The sequence below is a fragment of the Periophthalmus magnuspinnatus genome, chromosome 16 (genome assembly GCF_009829125.3).
Source record: "Periophthalmus magnuspinnatus isolate fPerMag1 chromosome 16, fPerMag1.2.pri, whole genome shotgun sequence".
NCBI classification, from domain to species: domain Eukaryota; kingdom Metazoa; phylum Chordata; class Actinopteri; order Gobiiformes; family Gobiidae; genus Periophthalmus; species Periophthalmus magnuspinnatus.
The window spans coordinates 15,799,662-15,824,752 of NC_047141.1; the positions used below are offsets into that span (position 1 = coordinate 15,799,662).

General features: G+C 44.2%; 1 protein-coding gene across 2 annotated transcripts in view; it reads right to left on the minus strand.

Moving 5' to 3' along the window:
* grik5 (glutamate receptor, ionotropic, kainate 5) overlaps window positions 1-25,091 on the minus strand; it is a 108,038-nt gene that overhangs the window by 78,959 nt on the left and 3,988 nt on the right. For both annotated transcript variants that reach the window (XM_055227601.1, XM_033980801.2), the window contains one exon: window positions 23,261-24,754. The gene's annotated coding sequence lies outside the window, so the exon portion shown is untranslated. The remainder of the gene's footprint in view (window positions 1-23,260; window positions 24,755-25,091) is intronic.

Consider the following 25,091-nt stretch of genomic DNA (forward strand, 5'->3'; position numbering starts at 1 on the left):
AAGAAAAAGAAGAGAGAGATGGAGGAAGGCCAAAGAGAGCGTATAATGAATGTAAAGGTTTCAACAATGAGGTGAGTTAAATTGTCCATTAAGTCAAGAGTTTCTCATGCGTATGTGTGTTGTCTAACCATAACATTCCAATTTAGCAGGTTACACTCTGATGCTTCCTCACCCAAGACATGCAAAAAAGTATTGAGGAACGTGCCAGGACACTAAATTACACTCGGGAGTAATAGAGGACAGCCGATTGAGGGACGCTGATAATGCCAAAAAGGAAGTGTGACAAAGAGGCCCAAGTATTAAGAGAGTGGAGTAAGACAGAACCAAGATGGAGGAAATGTGCGGGTGAAGAGGAGATAACCAGGAGATAGCACTAGGGAGGAAATATTGGACGCCCAGAGCCGCAGACGATGGTGGTGGTGGAGGGGGGAAAGGGGTAATTCGTGTGGAGGAGAAAATTCACCTGGGGAGGTAGATAACATCAGTCCTTCTGATACGGAAACAGATAGACCCCCGCTCTGAGAGGTGGATCGAGATTTCAATACAGACCCCAAAAGGAAGAGAGCGCCACATTATTGCACAGCAAGAACACCATTATTACTTCGAACAGGTCCTGGGAGAGAGCAGAGGAAGGGGAAAAAAATAGTACGACTAAGGTAGAGTTTGGTGACGACAGGCGGCAAATGACACAACAGCTCAATGTGAACTGGATGGGAGGTTAATCCATTTTAATTGCTCCGAGTGATCATTGTGTTTGATGAGGAAGATAATGACGGGAGGGACAAAATGGCTTTTTCCTTCTTGAAGTAGCCTAACTAGCTAAATTGAGTCAGTCACATCAGTGTTATTAAAGCAATGCAGCAGTGGATATCAAATGTCGACGTAACGATTTATCTTTAATTTAATTCATCTGCAAGGTGAATGAGTGCACAACAGAAGATAAGGCTCCTTCAGGCATAAAAGAAACTGGCACAAATAAAAGCCAGCAACAGCAAGCTTTTGGCAGTGTTTCCATACCACCAACCAAATACGAAGAGACACCTGTCATTAGCACTTATAATGAGTCAATTTGGTGACTAAAGAGCTTCTAGAACAATGCCAGGAATACCTACTGCTTCAGCACTCTGGCTTTGAGCATTACTTGAACTTACCGACAGGGTCCTGGTTGGGGGCACATTTTTTGTCCTGACCAGTTTTGACACATGTCAGGTTGAATGACAGGACGCATCAAAGATATAACAGTTTAAGGTCCTTTCCGGACAGTGGGCTGAGAGGGGCAAAGATGCTGACAAAAAGAAAAATGGTGCAAGAGAGAGAGAGAGAGCTGTCGGCCATCAAATTCTACAGAAAAAAACTTCATTGCTGATCATTCACTTTATACAGCGATTTGCCTTTGCTGAAAAACATCTGCAATGGAATTGACACTTTTTATACCTTGTATAAAGTCAATATATTTCACTCAGTGACTTGGCAATGAAATAATGCCCATAATACTATACCTTGAACTTTGAATCTTCAGAGGTAAATGCTTCATTGTTCGAGTAATACAACTATCTTGCCACAATACAAAATAAATCTACTTTATAATTGCACCTTGTGGCTTGAGTTTGTATCTCTAACTTTGTATTTAAACATGGTATGAAAACTGCCTGGGTCAATAGTTTTTTCAAATTCACATCTAACTAAAAAGAACACACAGAAGTAAAAATACCAACACCAAACTACTTTTAGCCCTGCACTTTTTCTGCACAAAATCAATCTGCCAACTCCCATGCCTTATACACCACATACACTGCAATTATTTGATTCTAATGTCACATCTTAATAATCCTGTATTCTTCCACAGACTCATGTCTGCTCCTTCCATTGGCCTGTATCACAAAAACCACTGCTTATTTTCTCTTGCATATTTGATGTGAATGGCGTGCATTATCGTCGGTGCTTAGGGTATGTTTTAAGGATTTGTTGGATGTTGCCAATGTGGGAAGCAAAAAGGAAGAAAGACAGATGCATAGTGTAGAAAAAGGATTAGCCTACTATTATGGAGGAGCTGTCAGACGCCTATAAGACCCAAACACATTTCTCCACCTGTTTTCTTTTTAGCTGGGGTTGCCTAATCTCCACCCGGATCCGCCTTTAGAAAGACTTACTGATTTCTCTGAAGCTTTCGCATGAACCTCTGACATGCATTTGGGCTTAAAGAACTTCAAGTGCAAAGGCTAAAACACGGTTGGTTTTGAAATGAGTAAGCTTCTCAATGGGTGGTCCAGCCGGCTGGCAGGCATTGCTGGTTATGTACAGGGTGATTCATAACCAGCAGTCTGCCACGCTGAAGGCCATCAAACTCCAGAGGACTTTATTAACAGCTCACCGGGAACTATTTCCAATCACAGCACTGCCACTCAAAAGCTATGCGTGCTTATACAGGGCCAGTGCATATTGGCAGCCCTCAGGGTAGATTGGTTTAATATTCCAAGAGCCTATGCATGACTTGGAATAGCTTTGGTAGGAGAGTTATGCCATTTGTGTTATCATTGTCAGTGATACCAGACAATATGAGTTAGTTAATGAAATATGATGCCTGTCTAAACAAGCTGGTTGACATTTGAGATAATGTTTTGTTAATAGACTAGTCCAAAATTATCTTTGGTACTTTTCACTAAACTCTGAATGTAGATTTGTCTGAATTATATGGAGCGTGTTCAACAGTGGTCTATGTTTGTATTAGAAAAACACACACACACACAAATCTGGCCTTGTCTATTTTTATATGCACATCTCAAACATCATAGCAACTACTCTTTTCATTAAGACAGTGACAAAGACAGTACACGAAAAATGACAATGTAGGATTTGGGGTGTTTTGTGTAATTAAATGTAGTCAAATATGACACTGTCCTTGGCATGGTTGTTGTTTACAAGTAAAGCTGAAAGCTCTTGTTGCTATGGAGAAATCTAAAACCCACTTACACATGGATTTTCTGCCATACCAGTGGGCAAACGGTCCAACCACCTGTGGTGTGGACACAAACAAATAGGCTTATGCTGAACAAGATGGGATTTTGAAAGCAAGTCAAGTGTTGACAACATTAAGCTACACAAAAGAATGCATTATTTTTCTACTGAACCTAGATCATTGTCTGGGTCGAAAGTGGGTTTATTGTGTTTACACCTGAAAATAGTTAGTGATCAGCATAACTCAGTTGGGATCATAGTTGCTGTCATTAGTAGTAGTAGTTATTATTAAGATATCGTGTTTATTTCCAAAATATGAACGCATCTTATACTGGATGACATTAATGTAGAACTGTTTGGATAATGTTTCCCTTAATAAACTTAAACAGTGCCATTAGTGTCAACATAATTGGTGCCTAATTTTGAAATACAGCGTCTTGAATACATAATGATGCACAATGTTTTTTATGTTGATGTGGGCTATTCGGGTTCACGGGATTCTGTTTCTAATTGGGCCTCTCATTTTCACAGTTAGACAAGCAGAAGGGTTAGGGCAATAAATATTAGTGACTGAACATGGGTGGCTTTTCGGCACAGTAAATGATCATGCCTCGAGTTGCTTTATCAACATGGCCCCTCGATGTCTAATGAGCTTCACACCTTCAGCCTCGCCTCATATTTATTCATGATATGCGAACACAGACCACTTCAAAAGACTGTCCGGTTGGCGCGTTCCCCTCAAACTCCCTCTCCGAACTCCATCTTGCTGCTGTCTGGAGTTACAGTAGCTCGTCTTTGGCCTGGCCTTGCTGCACCTGTCTCTCTGCCAGGACTTGAGCTTTTATTTACCGTAAAGCTTCCGCCACAGATCAACACGGCAACTCGGCAGCTGCACACAGACATATGCGAGTGTGCCCCATTTTGGCTCAGGATCAGAGCATCAACAAAACGCGGCTGTTCACTGTTTCACCGGCTTGTTTGATTCCTGTCTTTTAGTCAATTGTTCTTGTACCAAACACCTCATCTCTCAACATTTGTGCACCTGCCCCTTATCCCCATACACTTCTATCTAATAAGACACATCAGGCTGTGGATTGTGAGTGGCATTTTGCAGCTATTATTTTTACATATTTAATTTAAATACAGTTTGATACCTACAAAAATATTTAGAAGACCACAGAAGGCTGTCCCTCACACTATAATTACACAAACAAGTCAAACTACGACACTCAATATCATGAGAAAATTGAATAAAGAGCTAACAAGATAAATGACTTGAGCTTGGGACTTGATCGCTAAGCAACCAAACAGTTGCTTGGGAATCCGAGAGCACTGCTCCACAAATCTGCTCATTTTAGTTCACTTTCACACCATTTTCTTCCTGAATATTTGACTACACATGCGGCCGTTGTTTTACCCTAATCCGTTTGAGAGACACCTGAAAAATGGCTTAGATATGATATCTTGTGCTGTTGAGTAGTGACAACAATGAATGGCAAATGCTAACAGGAAGCTGTTTTTAATTTGTTTTAATACTGAGAGAGATATACATGTAAGTTGTGCCAATTATATGCAAGCGCTTACGGTTGGGCTCTTTGTTCAGCACATAACCATTTAATAAACAACTCAATTCATTTAAAGCTGAGCTTCACCAAAATTACATGAAGGTGTTTCACAAATGTGACAAAAAAATGCACTATGTGTATGCCTGTGTATAATAGTCATTGAACTTTCGTGATACAAAGATTCAATAAAACTGTTTTAACCAGGTCATGTCGAACTGTTTATATGAGTATCACAATGGCATTTATAATTACACTAAACTTAATTCAATCAATTCTGACAGGCCTTTTAATTAACTGACTGTCATTTTTGTGTTGTTTTGACATTTTCACACAGACCAAATGATGTTTAAATAGTGCTTGTCTCAAACCTCTCTTCATCATTGAACATCCTACATACAGCCCACCGGAGTAGACCTGCTTTAACCTTTCCATTTGCATGTTCCTATGAGAAAGCTCAGAGCTTGAGCGATGGAGGTGGTCAGGGGAGAAGATATGGATGAAATTGGTCCGGCCTCTCCTTCCTGACGGCTAATCGATGTGTTTGGGCTTCCCCTTGTGGCTGTGGCCCAAGCATTTTGAAAGGTGAGCTAACCCCCTTTTCTGCGTGAGGGCATGCAGAAAACTGTCCGCCTTAAGCCTGGTAGATTAGCAACACACCGGCGGAGTTAGCAGCCTTTCTGCTGAGCTATCGCTTCCTATCGCCCCTTCCCTCCTCTGCCTTGTGCGCTGAATTAGGCCTCTAAGGATACTGCTGTATACACAACTTGTCTTTATTAGCATATTCCTGGATTGGGGCTCTCTTTCAAAATGGATAATTGTTACAAGAGAGTTATAATATCAAAGGCATTGTTGGAGAGTCAATAGGGTTGCATTTATAATGGTCTGAATCCTGCCTTCTCCGCTTTATAGGAATACAAAGTGAGATTGATACAAACAGAAAACAGGGATGATGACCCACAGGTGCGCATTTAGATGAATCACACACTCAAAAATACCAATGCACGAAATCTACAAACATTACAACAAGCCAAATAGTGCATTGATCTTTGCAGCAGCCTTTCCAAATGGGGCTGATATGAAAATATCAAACAAAACAATGGCCTCATGTTCAGACGTGACACACGCCATCAGTCACAGTTAGCTCTTGGCCACGATGATTACCTCCACTATGTAAATCTATTGAGCAATAAGGCAGGTTATCCCCTTATGGGACACTGCTATTATCGTAGACAGAATTTCACTAGCGAACGACACTGGCCAACTGCTGCCACTGATTATATCCCACCAAGGTTCGATGACCAAATTGCAAAATGGTGACAGAGGCGAGAAGGTTATGTGATGGCTCTGTTTTGTCCTCATCTACAACACGCTGTTGGTAAACAATTAATATGCGCAGGGGAAATGACACATAATTGCTAAACAGCTAGCTGGCATATTTGGCTTGCCACCATGTAAACAAATTACAGTCTCAAATTATTTATAACTGTAGCGTGAAATAGCATTAAATAAATTAAACTCATCCCAGCACCTGGATTGCAAGACCTACACTCTAATCCCCCATTTGCTCACTAATACCCAGTGCTTATAAACCCTTTCTGTGTTGGGAAGGAAGATGGCGCTTTGCATTTGGGTGAGAGAAGTAAGAAAAAAACGGCACTAAATCTTCAATGAATGAATTAGTCACAAAGATAAATCACAATTCATGATTCAGCAAGATGACTTTGACAACAGGCAATCCATCATGTAATGTCCATGTCAGGATAGAGAACATTTGGATTTTGTACTTGGGCGCAAATGACAAAGACAGTTTACTCACAATTTTATGTTGCAGTGAGGTACTTAATAAATGTCAGGTTATCACACCTCAAGACAAGTCAAGTATTATTGGAGGATATTATGCAAAATAGATTTTTATTTTTTATTTTTTGTGAGTTTCTACCATGTGATAACGTTCCCTCATATCGCTTCAACATATCAAAGAGGTTTAAGATGTCATTCGTGCATGTTTGAGTAATTTTACTATCTCTCCCGGGCCCTATTTGAACCTTCCTTATGGTAAGCTGTAAGAGTCTGTGCAGTGCCCAGCCTACAAGCCTGTGTAACCTATGCTCCCACATGACAATTCTCCATAAATATACAAACGTATGACACAAAACTGTACGCAACAACTCTACAAACCTGATGCGATGTGAAGTAGTTTCACTGGCGGGATGCACGCTGATTGTGTTGTGATAGTTCTCTGAAGGGGGAGTGATTTTGCGTGGGGAACAAAGGAAGGGGGCAGTCAGGGCATCAAAAACAAAAGTCAAATTTTGTTAATACGTTGTTTTTCAGTGAATATAGCATTTTCAAAACAATACATGGTAATATGGTTATCTAAATATGTTATTTAATAGCCATAGAAATAAAAATAAAAAACTCTCTTTAAATTGAAATATCCAAGCATCATTAGACCAACAATAAGACCAACAAAACAGTATTCAATTCATTTGTCATATTTTATACTTTGACTTCAAAAAAAGCAAGAAAAATGACACCTTTCAGCAAATGGGAAATGCTAAACAGAGACATTTTCTTAAATCTTAGAGCTTTTGGCTAAAACCACTCATGTTGTTATTTCCTGTTGACTCCCTTTGGTATTTTCCACTCGTGACCTGAGAACAACACTAGCAGGCTGCTTCAGGTGCTAATAGGCTGCTATCGGCAGTGTGCATCTGAACCGTGAGTGGTTTTATTTGGGATCAAACGCAGTCTCATGAGCAGTCTGAGATCCCCTCTGCCTCTCAGCATGGCCTCAGCTCGCCTTGTGTGAAACAAATCGACTTGTGGATCTACCCCACACAGACCATGGCCTGATAGTATCGGGAAGAGCTTGATGATGTTTGCACAGGTTCACCACCAGAAATACCTAGGCTTTTTTTTTTTTATTTTGCGTGTTTACTGTTTACTTGGTCTTCCATTTTCTAAAGATAAGTCAACACATTGCTGGAAGGTTTAATGAAAAGCTCATGATGAATTAGTTAAGCTTTGCTGTCTGAGAAGAATAGCTCATGAAGACTGGTGATAAAGCCTGGCCAAACAGCACTGTAAAAAATATTGAAAAGAAAACGCTTTCATTTTAAATAAATCTTATCTGCTTTTACTTTGAAATATGGCCCCAGGAAAAACAACCACACATTTAGAATTTGAGCAAAGCAACTCTATCTTCTGACACACAGTCACCTAATTTTCAACAAGGAGTCCAAATTCACATTATTCACATCACGGCTAATCTGTAAGTTATACTTCACAGATGCAATGGTGCAGATCATTTTCAGCTACTTATGACATTTCTTAGCACGTAGTGGCAGTGGGCGGTAAGAGTTGCTTTGTAGGCCATTCAGTGACTTCAAAAATATCTCTTCAAGCAGAAATGTAGCAACTATAAAATCATACGTTTAATTAAATGCACCTGAAGAGAAGCTATATCGGTTTGATATGGGTACATCTACAGTATGATCTTCTGCAAAGTCTATTAAATTATGAACCATTTAAGATCAGGCTAAAGTCCATAATAATCTGCTGCCTCATCACCATTAGGCTGGAAAAATAGGGGGAGTTGCATGTTTATGTTTCTGGCTGTTAGGAGTCCTTCTCTATATGATAGTGCACTGTGGAGCTCGCCATATAAACTTATAATGGGCTGGTGAAGGAATGGGAATCAGCACAGTTTATGGAGCTTGAAGAGGCTTTAGCTGGTGATCCAAAGATATATAGTAAAAAGAAAAAAAGCATTTTAACTCAAGCATAGAAGATGGGTTTCTGTGCCATTTTGTAATATGGGTTTTACTTTGTTAACTCATTTGTAAGGGCTGATAAATATTGAATAGTTAATTGTCACACATTGTGCAAACAAGTTATCTACTAAAGTGTATTACGGCTTTAGGACAAGGGATAAAATATTTCGCTCCAAACTAGAATGTACATAGATCAAGTTGAGGTCTCAGTATAATTGTAAAACAGTGTCAGATCTCTTTCAGTTAGTCTTGCTCAACTCTAGCTTAGAATGTATGCTGGTGACAGGACAAGAAAGATAGACAGAGAGGAAATAACACGAATAAAATGAGCCTAAGTCAGAATTTAAATCCAGTATCACACCTCATGACTCACAAAGGTCTTCCAAATTAATTACAGCTATGCTTTAAAAACAGGCTATAACAATAAATCTTTGAAGTTAATGGCTGGCGAGGGAGCTGTCAGTCATTACGGTCAATGATTCTACTGAATATCTTGTGTGACTGAAGAATGATCTAAAAATACATCCACCATAGCCAGACTATACACTGTAATTAAGAGCTTGAAACTGTTGGAAGTGCTTAAATATCCTGCTGATTTTTTGAATAATGCAAAAGTCTTAATTTGGCCGATTAACTAATTACATCCTTCAGAGCCAATCGGGGGGTGGGGGGCATATGAAGAAATGCTCTGTGCTCAGAAAGACTCGATGTGCTGTTAACTTTGTCGATAAAGCAGTATCTCCAAAGAGAGAAGGTTAAAAAGCTGTGACTGACTGTCTCTTACACAGTGCAATGATTGGAGGTCTGTCCTTTTTGTTAACACGGCCTTTGTGTTTAATGACTTCCTTTGGCTGGAACGATAATAGAAATAATTGCATTTTGTTAAAGAATCCATTTTATGAAGAACTGTATGGCTCTGAGGGAAGGGAATGTGTAAGCCTTATGCGAAAGAGATGGATGTATGATTTCAAATGAGCTGAGTCATGTGTGTGTTTATGATAAGATGCAGAAAAAGGTGATACCTGCAGATATGATGATGAGCTGCCATTATTGCACTGCCGGGAAAAGTGCTACCCAGCGTGAGCTACAATCAAACATTAAAATTTAAAACAGTCGTACAAAACCATGAGATGGCAACTGTGATACCTGAGTGACATCAGAGTATTATGCTTCAAACAGTTGCAATCATGCAGATTTGTTTTTCAGTAGAATGCACTGAATAAATCTGTTGCAATGAGTAAATTATTATGGGTGTAAAGCTGAGCTGAGAATAAGCATGTCAGTGAAGTGACAAGTCATAATTGCTCAGAGATTTGACAGTTTAAGCACTGACGATAATTTTGTAGGATGCCTTGAGCCCATCAAGCAGCTAGGATACAAACTATATATACCTTGAGAAAATGACCACTAACTAACTAAGGGAGAAAACGAAAAATGCTTAACCAATTGAGTCACAAAGCTATATTTCTCAATGGTTAAAGTTCCACCATGTGCCTGTTTGTGTTTTCACGTCTAAAAATAGTACAGAACCTTCAAAACAATCTTGTAACAGTGTCCTTACTCCCAGTGCTTGCATTTCAACCAACAACTACCCCCTTAGCTGAAATAATGAATGTTAAAAGCTGCTTGTAAATCAGATAAACACATATTAAAAACATCGAATGAGAGAGGTGTTGAGCTGTGACAGTGCAGTGGACTATTACAATGATGGAAGCGCTGATGAAATCTCTGAGCAGAACAATCCCCCTTCAGTGTCTGTTCTCCAAATGAGATCAGAGTCAAATGAAACGAGTGCTCCTTATTTTGGAGAGTGACCCTGGGGCCTCCTCGGGGATCCGCACACAGGTTTGATCAGTGATTGTGCAATGACGTCCCACCGAGACTGAATTTAACCGCTACAGGCTCTGTGCGAATTAAAAGCTGCTATGTCTCACTGTCACAGCCCTGTTTGATCTTCAGATAGGTGGACTGACGCCATGTGACCGTTATGCCCCCAAGAACTGTCAGCAGGAGTGTCTGGGTAAAGAAGTATTCTGTTTGAGACCATTTGCAAGATGTGTTTGGGAAGGGCACATTATAGTGTTGTCACAATACTAACATTTCAAACTCGATTTCAAACATATACATATACTTGATATGATTTTGATGCCCAAATTATTATTTAAAAGCTCTTTTTTTAGACAATATTCTAATTTTTAACACTAAATAATAGTATTTTTCATTATGTTACCAAGTGGTCTCATACTACAGTGGCTCTGATAAAACAGGAGAGCGATTTTTTTTTTTTTTTTTCAGTATCTATTTTTGCTCAAATGGGTATCTACCGGTAGTTTATTTATTTATTTGATTGGGACAATGCATGTTAATGAACAGACATGATTAAACACACCGGATTACAGCCAAAGGCTAATCCATCTATTGTCCAAAGGGTAGGGGTAAGGGTAAAAAAAAAAAACTGCACACTACACTCATTGCATAGTTCCCATAATTGCACATTTCACTCATTGCACATTCCACTTATTGCACAGTTCCTATAATTGCATTACATTCATTACATAGTTTCCATTATTGCACCATACAAAATATTGCACATATTTTGTATGGTGCAATAGTTTCAATATAAATTTTAGTATTGATTAATATCTGATTTCCAATACTTTTGACAAGCCTAGCTCCTTATAGTAAACAAAAATACTTGTGATCTGCCATATCACTAGCTCTTAGTTTATAGGCAGAACATAACAAGACTTATCATAAACAAATAAATATGTCATGATGTCAGTTTCCCTGTCCTCCCGTGCTCTCTCCCCCTCCCCTACCTGTGTGTCTGGAGCTGGGTGGAGTGCCTGACTCCTCCCGTGCACACCTGGGGTGCATCAGCCTAATCACCACCACCTGCTGCTGAGTACAAGAAGGCTTGGCAGTCTACACTCGGTGCCAGACCGTCCGCGTGTAAAACGTGAATGTTTCTTGCTAAGCTTTGTTATATGGTACTTTCCGGCAAATGCTCATTTGGATTTATGCACCCTCCAGATTCCTGCCTCTACTCGCCCAGCTCCTGCCGCCACGTTCCAGTCCCGGTATCGCTTCCAGCTCGTCTTGTCTCCTGCTCGTCTCGTCTCCTGCTCGTCTCGTCTCCTGCTCGTCTCGTCTCCTGCTCGTCTCGTCTCCTGTCCGGTCCTGGTCTCTGGTTTGTCACCCGCTCCCCGCTCTGGTCTTCGTCTGATCCGCCTGCCCTGGTACCGCACCTGCTTCTATCCCCGTCCTGGTCCTGTCCTGCCCGCCTCTACCTGCACCGCACCCGCCTGACCCGTCTCCCGCTCCCCGGTTCCTGTACCTGCTCTTGTGACCTGTTTAAAGACTGCATTTTCACCGCTGTAAATAAACACTGTTAAAACTGCTCTGGTCTGCATCCTTTGGTCCTATCCGCACCGTTACGACAGAACGGTCTGGCCACTATGGACCAAGCAGGCTCAGATCCGGACCAGACGCGCCGCCTCACGCACTCTCACCCCGAGGCGGTGCTGGGTCAGCATGAACAATCCATTCGGACTCTATTGGAGCTAAATCAGACATTGTCCCAGCAGGTGGCACAGCTTAACCACCAGGTGGCCGCGCTCCTCGTCACCCCGCCTGCTGCAGCCGGAGCGCCGCCACGCCTCCCGGAGCCGAGAGGCACGGATCCGGAGCCGTATGCTGGACAACCTCACCTCTGTCGCGGATTCCTGTTCCAGTGCGAGTTCATGTTCCAGCAATGCCCTTCTCGTTTCAGCTCGGGGGCCACCAAGATCCGATATATATGTGGATTACTCCGGGGCAGAGCTCTCCAGTGGGCAGAGGCGCGCCTAATGAAGACGTCTGTGGATAGCCTGGATTTTAATGAATTTGTGTCCACGTTTAAGCTGGTGTTTGACCACCCGCACTACCAGGACAATGCTGCCTCCCGGTTATTGACTCTCAGCCAGGGCTCCAGGACGGTAGCGGATTATTCCATTGAATTCTGGACACATGCGGCGGAGCTGGACTGGACGGACAGCGCGCTGCGGGCTGTGTTTGTGCGGGGCCTGAACGAGACTTTGAAAGATGAATTGGTTTCCCGGGACGAACCCCCCGACCTGCGGACCCTCATCTCCCTCACTCACCGTATAGACAACCGCCTACGGGCTCGTCGCCGAGAGAGACGCCGGTCACCGGTCCCGCCGGAGCCACGCGCTGCCCCGCCCCCGCCGGATGAGCCCATGCAACTCGACAGGACCCTTGTGTCGGCCGAGGAGCGTCAACGGAGGCGTCGTCTGGCCGGGGCTTGCCTCTACTGCGGTGAGCGCGGACATTATGTGGTCACTTGCCCAGTTCGGCCAAAAGGGGGGGCCCACCAGTAGCACTGGGAGTACTGGTGGGCGAGCAACACATCCTGGACTCTTCTAATAGACTGCGGCTCAGCGCCACCCTGTGCGTTCGCACAGAGACCTTATGCGTTTCCGCCCTTATCGACTCCGGGGCTGAGAGGGACTTTATTGATGCCCAAGTCGCGGAGCAGCTCGGGGTCTACCTGGAGCCCCTCGAACGCCCCTTAAATGCCCAGGGGCTCAATGGACGTTTTCTGGGGCACATCACTCACATCACAGAACCTGTCACCGTGATTCTGTCCGGCAACCACCAAGAGAACCGTCAGTTTCATGTCCTGTCCTCCTCCGCTTCTCCTCTGGTCCTTGGTTACCCCTGGCTACGCGCCCACAACCCTGTTTTCGATTGGGCCAGGGGCGGAGTTTCGGGCTGGAGTCCCGATTGCCACGCCAAGTGCCTTCGGTCCGCCCTCCCTCCGGCCGGGAGGTCCGTTCCTGTCGCTAATCCGTCCCCAGACACCCCCAATCTGTCCTCGGTGCCTGCTGAATATCACGACCTGGGGGAGGTTTTTAGCAAGAGCAAGGCCCTCTCTTTACCGCCCCACCGTCCATATGACTGCGCCATTGACCTCCTGCCGGGTGCCCCACTACCATCTAGCAGGCTATATAACCTGTCTAAACCTGAACGCGAGTCAATGGAGGACTATATCCGTGGGTCCCTGGCTGCCGGAATCATCCGCCCGTCCACTTCACCCGTGGGAGCGGGGTTCTTCTTTGTGGCTAAGAAGGACAAATCCCTGCGGCCTTGCATTGATTACCGGGGTCTGAACAATATAACTGTAAAGAATAAATACCCGCTTCCCTTACTGGACTCGGCATTTACGCCCCTCCACGGTGCGACCATCTTCTCAAAGTTGGATTTGCGGAATGCATACCACCTGGTGCGCATCAGGGAGGGAGACGAATGGAAGACGGCCTTCAAGACACCCCTGGGACATTTCGAATACTTGGTTATGCCCTTCGGTCTCACCAACGCCCCTGCCGTATTCCAAGCCCTCATCAACGATGTGCTCCGTGATTTCCTTAACCGATTCGTCTTTGTTTACTTGGATGACATCTTGATTTTCTCGCGGTCCCCCCAGGAGCATCATCAGCACGTTCGCCAGGTTCTCCAGCGCCTCCTCGAGAATAAACTGTTCGTGAAAGCTGAGAAATGCGAGTTTCACGCAGAGGAGGTCAGCTTTTTGGGCTTCATTGTGGGGCGGGGCCAAGTAAGAGCTGACCCTGAAAAGATCCAGGCTGTCACTGAGTGGCCCGTTCCTACCAGCCGGAGACAGCTCCAGAGATTTATCGGCTTTGCCAATTTTTATAGACGTTTCATCCGGGATTTTAGTAGGGTTATCTCGCCCTTAACTAAACTCACCTCTCCTGCTTTGCCGTTTGCCTGGTCTCCTGAGGCGCAGACAGCCTTCGAGAAGCTTAAGAGACTATTTACCTCCGCTCCCATCCTGCACCAGCCCGACCCTTCACGGCAATTCATCGTGGAGGTCGACGCCTCCGACTCGGGAGTGGGGGCCGTGCTTTCGCAGAGGTTCGACCCCCACAACCGCCTCTGTCCCTGCGCCTTCTTTTCCCGGCGATTGTCCTCGGCCGAGGTCAATTATGACGTGGGGGATCGGGAGCTCCTTGCCGTAAAGCTGGCCTTGGAGGAGTGGCGCCACTGGCTCGAAGGGGCGGAGCAACCATTCATCGTCTGGACCGACCATAAAAACTTGGAGTACATCCAGTCCGCCAGGCGCCTCAATCCCCGTCAAGCTCGTTGGTCCCTCTTCTTCAGCCGCTTCAACTTTCTCCTCACCTACCGCCCCGGATCTCGGAACGTCAAACCCGATGCCCTCTCCCGCCAGTTCGCCCTGGAGGATAGCCCGGTCACCGCAGAAACAATTATTCCCTCCTCGTGTGTGGTGGCCGCGGTCCATTGGGATATCGAGGACACCGTCCGAGAGGCCCAGACCAACGACCCCGACCCAGGTAACGGCCCTCCAGGTAAACTGTTTGTTCCCGATTCTGTCCGGTCTCAGGTGCTCCAGTGGGTCCATGCCTCCCGTTTCGCCTGCCATCCTGGTGCCGGTCGCTCTCTCTCCCTCCTCAGGAGACGCTTCTGGTGGCCCACGATGGACACAGACACCCGGGCTTATGTCGCCGCCTGCCAGGTATGTGCTCGGGCCAAGGCCTCCCACTCACCCCCTTCTGGTCTCTTGCATCCTCTCCCAGTTCCTCGTCGCCCTTGGTCCCACATCGCCTTGGACTTCGTGACGGGCCTTCCCCCTTCCCAGGGGAACACGGTGGTTCTCACCATTGTGGACCGCTTCTCCAAGGCCGCCCATTTCGTTGCCCTGCCTAAGCTCCCCACAGCCAAAGAAACTGCCGACCAGCTGACCAGTCATGTCTTCCGACTCCACGGCATCCCGGTGGACATCGTGTCCGACAGAGGGACCCAATTCACCTCTCAGGTATGGCGGTCTTTCTGCGACGGTTTGGGGGCCACGGTTAGCCTCACGTCCGGGTTCCATCCACAATCTAATGGGCAGACGGAGCGGGCCAACCAAGACCTGGAGTCGGCCCTACGGTGCACAGCCTCCGCCAACCCCGCGACCTGGAGTACTCACCTGCCCTGGATAGAGTATGCTCACAACTCCCTCGTGAGTTCCGCCACTGGTATGTCCCCCTTCGAGGCATCGCTGGGATATCAACCCCCTCTCTTTCCCACGGAGGAGAGGGACCTCGCCGTCCCGTCTGTTCAGCGCCATCTCCAGCGCTGTCGCCGGATCTGGAAGAAGGCCAGGGCGGCCCTTCTTCGGGCTGGAGCGCGCACTAAGGCGACGGCCGATCGCCACCGTGTCCCGGCGCCCGTATACCAACCTGGCCAGATGGTTTGGCTCTCCGCCAAGACGGTCCCGCTGAAGACGGACTCCCGTAAGCTGTCCCCCCGATTCCTGGGACCGTTTAAGATCATGAGGATCATAAATCCATCGGCGGTGCGCCTCCAGTTACCCCCGTCTCTCCGGATTCATCCGACCTTTCACGTCTCCCAGGTTAAACCAGTCCGGACCAGCGACCTGTGCCCTCCGGCCGATCCCCCACCGCCCGCCCGAGTCATTGACGGCCACCCGGCGTTCACCGTCCGCCGCCTGATTGACGTTCGTCGCCGTGGTAGGGGCCTCCAGTACCTCGTCGATTGGGAGGGTTACGGTCCGGAGGAGCGATCCTGGGTGCCCAGGGCACGCATTCTGGACCCCGACATGGTGAGAGACTTCCACCGCGCTCATCCTGACAAGCCTGGGGGTCCACCAGGAGGTGGACCTTAGGGGGGGGGTACTGTCATGATGTCAGTTTCCCTGTCCTCCCGTGCTCTCTCCCCCTCCCCTACCTGTGTGTCTGGAGCTGGGTGGAGTGCCTGACTCCTCCCGTGCACACCTGGGGTGCATCAGCCTAATCACCACCACCTGCTGCTGAGTACAAGAAGGCTTGGCAGTCTACACTCGGTGCCAGACCGTCCGCGTGTAAAACGTGAATGTTTCTTGCTAAGCTTTGTTATATGGTACTTTCCGGCAAATGCTCATTTGGATTTATGCACCCTCCAGATTCCTGCCTCTACTCGCCCAGCTCCTGCCGCCACGTTCCAGTCCCGGTATCGCTTCCAGCTCGTCTTGTCTCCTGCTCGTCTCGTCTCCTGCTCGTCTCGTCTCCTGCTCGTCTCGTCTCCTGCTCGTCTCGTCTCCTGTCCGGTCCTGGTCTCTGGTTTGTCACCCGCTCCCCGCTCTGGTCTTCGTCTGATCCGCCTGCCCTGGTACCGCACCTGCTTCTATCCCCGTCCTGGTCCTGTCCTGCCCGCCTCTACCTGCACCGCACCCGCCTGACCCGTCTCCCGCTCCCCGGTTCCTGTACCTGCTCTTGTGACCTGTTTAAAGACTGCATTTTCACCGCTGTAAATAAACACTGTTAAAACTGCTCTGGTCTGCATCCTTTGGTCCTATCCGCACCGTTACGACAAAATATTAGAGTTCAAAGCTCTTGCAATCTGTTGTATTTATGTGTCAGTGCCCTTTTGTACAATGAGTGGACACATGTGCCATATGGGATCATTTGGTAATATGTTAAGCATGATCGCATAAGTCACCCCCCTGGTTAAACTCAAATAGTTGACAGAGCTTTAAAGAGCACTCACACTTCCATAAAAGCAAGATGCAACACTTCCCAGAATGCATTTTGTCAGATGTCAGCCATGTTCTCTTGGGGACAGGTCCCGACATGACCTCACATCAAGCTGAGCAGAATTTGTCACTTGGATATTCACACAAGAAGCGGCTGTGAGCTAGCAGTGTGCCCTGGGCGGCCTGGCTCAGGGGGTCAGGGCTGATTAGGACAGAGGAGTACACCTATGATCAACTGAGTTTACGGCATATTACAGTTACACTGATAAAATGCTGACATTTTCCACTAGCAGCATATTTCTCCTTATTGTTGCTTTCCTCAAAACAACTGGAAGCATTTACAGTAAGAGTACAGACATATTAATGATCACATCCGTTTCACACACATTATACCCATTGCTTTTATCTTCTTGCAATCCAATCTTAATGACTCCATTAACTGGGAGGCCATTAGCGGCATTCACTTTATGGGCAGCCAAACAGCCCAGCTGGGAGCGCATTATGAAAAGGGCATGTGTGTCCTAATGTCCACTTCTTGTCACCCTTGCCACATTGGCTGCCATGCACTTAGTCAATCTTTCTCCCAAAGGTCCGCAAGCCCAAAGCAAGAATGCTAGATAAACAGGTAAGTAAACAGGGTCATCGTTTGTGCTCCATTAGTGCTGACCAGGTATAGAACAGGCTGCAGCGGCTGGTGCTTGGGCAGCTGAGGACAGAAGACACAGGAAGCTCAAGAGCTACTCAGCATCAGAAGAGATCTTAAATCCCAAATTAGCCTGGATCACAGTGGAACAGCCACACTCGGAAACACTTTGAACCAAAATGCAGGAGGCAGCGAGGGTCATGATAGCACATGGCAAACACAGGGCCCGGATGGTAAGGAAATAATGGGACCGCTATACACTTCAATAAAGGAAATTATTTTAAAATTTTCATTAGACTAAATAAGGAAAAAGCAGAAAGTATTTATAATCATGTGCTTCACATAACATCAGAAAACTGTTAATTATAATGCATTTACATAAATCTATATATTGGATTGGGTTATACGTAAATAATGCATGACATACCTACTCATGAATATGCATCTATTCAATTATAGTAAGGTTTTAAGATGCTTTTGTTTAGTTTCTTTGCTACGTCCAGAGCAGAGTCAGCATGATGGGCAAGTTATACTGATACATTTAACCATTTAAGCATTTTATCATATATCTTTTTAAAGTTTAAACAATGTATAATATGACACCGCTTAAAACTGGTTTGTGTGATATCTTACTATCACTACTGTTTAAGTCCCATAGGATGTGGACCTTGCCCCATTATTTCCTGACGCTGCTCCTCTCTGCTGCTTTGGCATTGACAGCTTTTTCAGTCACACCAAAGACATAGTTTTTCCTGTTGCTAGGAAGCTACTAAAAGCCTTCTCTATAAGTAACATGTTCAAGGTTTGCTGTGGTATGTGTCAGAATGATTCAGGATTGTATAATTTGTCATGTATTCAAAGTAGTGAATAACCACGCTTTTCAAAGTGTAAATATTATAAGCCAAATACCGCTATAGCCAAAACCGCTTCAAAGCCAGAAAATCGCAAGCAAACAAACTGATTGATAGAACCCAAAGATAAAAATGTGGGTAAAAAGTGGAAAATGATAAATAATACAAGAAAAATCATAGCAATGGGAAGACAAGCAATAATTAGGGGAGCACAAGTACAGATGGAATAACAAATTTGAAAGAAACCAACTGGTGCATACAGGGTCAATGCCACTTTACAAAATGGATTTTTATACAGAAAGAGGAAAAGGAGAGAACATTATACAAACATTACTAGTGCTGTGGAGGCAAATGGAATATGGTGTAACTCTGTATTTCCACATACAGCAAGTATAGATTTGTTTGAATGGTTTAAGTAAAATTAATTGAACTTGACTTTTGAACTAGCAATTATAAATGAGTGTGACTTAGATAAGACTCATTTATTTTCATTATCAAAGTAAACAAATTAGAGCAATCCTTTTAAAAAATAAGTTAAATGGTCTGACAAATATATTCATAAGTGTTTAAAAGGGGCTGGTTTCAGACTTTGCATTGTGGTCTCATTGTTTAATCAATTCCATTTTCATAATTGACGTGTTTATTTAAATATAAAAATTACACAACACAAGGAAAACTAATTATTCATACATGGAAAGTAACACTGATTTTGGTCCATGGTCCATGTATCTGCTATATGTCTGGCATTTTAAATTGCAATATTGATCTACAACAATTGAACAACAACTAAAACAAACACGTCCGCTGACTTTCACGTTACAACTGCGATGCCCAGTGGGAGCTGACATCGGTGTAAACATCATCACAACAAAGAGCTAGTGATGTGACGTTCGTGAATCAGTCAGCTCTTTTGAATGCTTCCTTAATATGACAGGTTGGAATCAGATCTAAATTTTTAAAAGAACCAAATCTTTCTAATTTGTCTGCATTTTTTTATCCAGATTAACGCTGAACCAACAAAAGAAGGCGACACGAGTGAGAGCTCTGTGCACAAAAACATATTTGGCATCATAATAACAGTTAGGGTTTTTTGTTATTATTATTGTAGAGTAAAGTTTTATTTAGGTCTATTATTTGAATGGGTAAACAAACTCCCACTCTCAGTTTGAACCATTTTTTGAACAGATTTGAGCCTTGGTCAGTTCTCTCTGTGATTAGTTTGTTGATAAAATGAGTTCTCACTTTGGCTGCTGCCGAATCCTACACGTACCACTATTAAGAAAATATAATTGGAGAACAACGTACAGAGCAGTGGGTGTATACCGGTGTAGAAAACAGGGGTTGTTCAGAGGAATTACATCTTGAATACATATAATAAAGATCACTCAAACTCACTAAATACAAATTCAAGAGGATAAATGAGAAGGAGAAACAACTATAACGCGGTTGAAAAGTCTAAAAATAGGTTAGCTTTAAAATAAGTAAACAGGCAAAAAAGGTTATATTTCAGAACAATAAAAACAGGATACAAGCCCGGGTTAGTTATTGTGAACAAGTCAGGAATAATTACCCTTGATATCTCTTTATATACTTATGGCAACATGTAATTGTAGACAGATGGTTAACCACTGTTAATGGGGCACGCTTCTTTTAATCATTGCTGTACCACCCCATTTTATGCCGTCTTGTGTTCTGCTCCCCCTCACACCGTCACATGCTAACAGTGTCTTTTCTATTTCCTCCTTCAAGCTAATCTTTAGCACTGCAGGCAAATGGTGGTTCATGCTGCGAGAAGAGTAGAGATACTTCATATCTCTTAGGAGGGGGTTCCAGACCATCCCAAGCCTCATATTAGCTCACTACGCTGGGCAATGGTAGTACTTTACCTCCACTGTGTCAGACTGGACATAGCGTTCTGCTGCTTGCTTGTTTCTGCCCTATTCCCAAGAGAGACTGAGACCATTTATCAGCTAGCAGAAGAACATGTATCGATGTGCAACAAAGCCTGGGAATTCAGCTTTTATTACACTTTAAACTGCAAGGTCAACTTGGCAGGAATCCGTGTCAAAGCTGTCAAGCGTGGAAACATGAAACAAATAACCCACGCAGAGGATGCTGTGTAAAGCTCAGAGATAAGATGCAGCCGCCTCGCCACCAGCATTTTGGTTTATGTCCATGCATCTGCAATAATTTAACAAAGTCACTGTACTCAGGAGTTACATGCTTACAGACAGGCCAGATGTGTGGTAAAAAAGATAGAGATATTATGAACGTTTATATGAACAGTGAGCAATTTTACGAAGCAGCTTAAACCTCTTGAGGAGATATATGTATGTCCTATAGAATAATCAACAATTATGTAACGCCTTAGCTTTACCAAAATATATATGTTGTGAATGTTGTTTTGAAGATATGCAAAATGTTATCATCAAATTTTGAGAATATTGTTTATTGTACAAATTGATTTCAACATAGCTGATTAAAATAGATATTCATGTTTGTCATTATCGCCCCCTACATTTCCACTGGGCAATAACAATGCTTTCTGAAATAAAGCTCTTTTTATGTGATAAGCAAACTCCAAAACCAAGAAGATATTTACATAGAAATCCACTTTGTTTAGATAAAGCTAACAGCAGTTGCTGAAAGTGGGCCCCAATTTGATTTGCGTTAAAAACAATGCACTTCAAAATATATTGCTTATAAGGCTTTCAAATATATTTCCTTACTGCATTTTGAAGGACATTTAATCTGCACTAGATATTCAGTTAAATTCCACATAGAAACAATATGGAGACATGAGGGAGCTATATAATCCAGCGCAAAAACAACACAATACCAATGCTCCACCATACACAATATGAAAGAAGCTTCTTCGGGGTCCACTACACAAATATGAGTTCTGCTTCCTGTCACAAGCTCCATGTCCACGCTAAGCTCTTTGTACAGTTGTGTCTTTAATGCCATCACATGCCACTCCTCGCCTCTTTACTGGCTTCTGTGACAGTGACAAAAGGGATAGACCATGTTGTGCTATCTCCGAGCCGCTCTCGTAATCGTATTATTTAGTCATCTTCATTCAGAGACGCTGACCAACAGTGGCAACGTGGTGGGACACAGCTAAGCCCATCAGAGTGATCCCATGAAGCAGAGGTCTTTTACTGCTCCACGGCCTCCCCACACACCCCCTCCATCTCCCAGCATCCTTCACTCTACTGCCTTCCGCTGATGTTCCTCAATCTCCACAATGTTTTCCTTCCTATTTCTCCCTCTGTTGCATCCTCTTGGTCCACCCTCCCAATATTTTTGCGATGCACCGAGCTGGGAGTTTGTGTAATGGTGTTATTCACAGTTCATTGGGCTGTTTGAAGGGACTATCTTGATTGAGCGTCTCTCGGTGCAAGGCCTCGCGGATTGTGGGAGTGTATAAAGATGTGGATGTGTCCATGGATATGGACTGGAGCAGTAATATGCAGGACATTGCAGTGGCCCAGACTGTGGCAACACATAGGGAGATAGAAAGTAGTCCAGAATGACACGCCGCTGGATGTCATGCTACGGGCGTTAGGCGAAAAAAGGGAAGGCAACAAAGAACTAGAAACGTAGTCACTCTCATTAGCCAGTGCAGCCTCCACACTTCAGTTACTTTCCATCTCACCCTAATGAATAAGTACACTGACACAGAACTAAAACTGCTCTAAGAAGCAAAATACTCACCACTAATTAGTTGAAATTAACCCCAGGACCAAAATGAAGGCAACACACATCTCCAAACAGACAGAGGGGAAGCTTGCATACTGCTTTCAGACACCACTCAGATGCTGTTGTAAGCTTGGCTGGAAGATCAAAATCTCCTCTTTGGCAGGCACACACACACACGCTTTCTTTCAGATTTTTGTGAGGGCATGCATTGACAAAAAACATTTATTTTAGCTTGACCTTCAATTCCACAACTTGAATGCAACCATTTAACCTTTTTACACAAGCACAACACACATCAAAAAGGCAACAACACATTTTCAGCGGCTGAAAAGACTATTGTATGTGGTCTGTCACTGTGTGCAAATAAAGACTATCTGAGTATTCACATCCTAAAAAGCATTAGTGTGCATTAGGGCTGGGCCATCATTTCTTATAGTCGGTGATCTGCTTGGGGCTTGCCAATCAAGAGGTCTACAGCCAATCCTCTGCCAGTAAAATCATGCGGTTTGGAGGCAGAAATGGGGCTTTTTGTTTTAAATGACACTGACTCTAAGTATGCTTGTTTTTATGCAATCAATACTGAAAGCTATTTTATTTATTTTTGAAAAGAAAAAATATACTGTATCAAAAACTGAGCTAAATCAGAATAAGAGGGAAAAAAAAAACTTGTCATGCCGCCCAGCTCTTGTGTACGTATTGTTAAAATCATTGTTTGTAAGAGCTGGAAATACATTTATCTACCTCTAAAAACAATGAGAAAAATAAAAAGAATATAAAACATTATAAACTCAAGGTCAGGGCTTGGTCCTCTATTCAAACTCACTCAGTATGACACACTTCCAGCAGTGCAAAAAAAACTGCTCCATTAACACGTAATACAAGAATAGTACCCAAACACCACATGAACCACTACTGTTACCTATAGAAATATAACATAGAGACATTATATAGTACCTCAAAAAAGCAGCCCTTAACAAATATATGAATATGACTCCCCAGATATAATGCTTCCTCTTGTCCCCACTATACTGAATCTCTGAGAAGACACACAAACAGCCTGAGGTGAAAGGACGCAAAGGAAAGCAAAGACATTATACAGAAGGAACACTGCAGAAAGTCAAACCGCATCTGTTTGTCACACACACACACGATTCAAATGCATGCTAATGACATGCACACACATATGTAGACAATGGGAGCAGCTTACTTACAGAATGAATCAGACGGTTTCAGAAGCGCCGTGCCATATTATCTCTGTAGCAGTTAGCAGGCGCCGAAATCTTGGGGGAAAGTCGGAGTTTAGCACTTCAGCCCAAGCAGGGGGGCGTGGGGGTCACAGAATCTCAAAGTGTCACAGTGAGGCCGAAAAACCACAGAAGAATCCAAAAATAATCCCTTTGAAACAAGCTCTGGATCAGTTCTGGTCAGACGAAAATGAGGGATTGATTGGTGTGTTGTTTTCTTCTTATCTTTAGAAAAAAAAAAAGGAAGCTGCAAAAAATTGAGTCAAACAGTCTCCTTTTTTGACTTTTTTTAGTTTGTCTTTCTGTTTGTTTGTCAGGATTGCAGCACAGGCCCGCTAGCACCAGAAAACCAATCAGCTCACCAGACGAGGGGAAAATATAAAGAAGTAAATGACAAGCAGATGAAGGGGAGGATTTCCGACACCTGCTCTCTCCCTATTCCCCTTTCTGATGGCAGTCTCTCTCTCCTCCCTGCCTGACTGCCTTATGCCTTCAATGCATGGGATTTTGATACTGGATGGAATCTCAAGATGCTACCAAAACCGGAATCCTCTCTTTTTTTTTCTTCACTGGCTTCTTCCCTTGAGTCCTTTCCCTCAGCAGAATGACAATGACTGTGTCGCCACTGGATGTCTGCCTGGCACTGTGCCTGACACTGGGTCCTGCCTGTTTACCTGTCTGCCTGTATCCACCCGTCTTACCAGCCTCAGAGCTCTGCTTTCATTCAGTGCTGTCTCTTTACCAGGACATCCTTCAATCTTTTCCCTACCAGTGCCCAACTCTGCTTGTGTTTCCTGACCCGTCTACTGCACATGGCGCTAACAAGCAACAAATAGAAAAGGCACAAAACTCTACACACAGATTTTCAACAATATTCTTTTAGTCTACTTTTGATTTTTTCTCTGTGCCTGGCTTCTTCGCTGGTTATCTATTCTGGACAATCTGTCCCTCCTCTCTTTCCGTCACTGAGGGAGGATGAAGAAGAATGGCGCTGTTTCATAATGTATTTCTCCGCAATGTGAGAGGAGACCGTAGCAAAACGGTAGAAAGGGAAGGATAAAGCCTGTTTTGTTAAAATTGCTCTTCAGTAAAGAGGGGGAAATATATAAATTCTCTTTCAGAACAACAAATCAAAATGGAGAGGTTCTCAGGGGAGGATTTTTCAATTACTCGCTTTTGCCCACAAGCCAGTGGGGGGGACTTCCGCAGCATTCACTAAAGTGTTGTAATCTTGATGGGATATCCAACCCATAAATCCAGACAGGTCAAAAAGCTCCATGCCACTGCTCAAGCATCACCTATTTCATTTTTGATAAAGTCCACACCACTCAAAGGTATGTCCAACTCACTAATTGGTTTGCAGTCCAACGACTCCTAAGGGAAGTTTTATCCAGAAAAAGTGCAGCGTTGGTTTAGACTTCCATGTTGCCTATTCAAGGTCCATCTTTGGCACGCGCTAATCTGTGAAGAGAGGAGAGAGCAGTGCAAAGTTGAGTGCATGAAAGGTTAGCATGGTGACATTTGTGCCACTCTCCTTTATCACGTCCGTCATTCCCGTCCACGTCACACTGCACCTCGCCTGTCGTCCTGCTGTCTACTTCGCCCTTGTCACTCCAGTCTTTTACAGTGTCCGCTGCTTGTTTGCCCCATCCTCCTTTGCACTCACTGTACAATTTAATCCCAACATGCTCATTTTAAACTACCCCCCTTCTATCCTCTCCATCTAATTTTACATCTGCACCTCTCTAGCTTTTCTCCTAATCATCCCACCTATCTTTTCACTTCAATTCTAACTTAG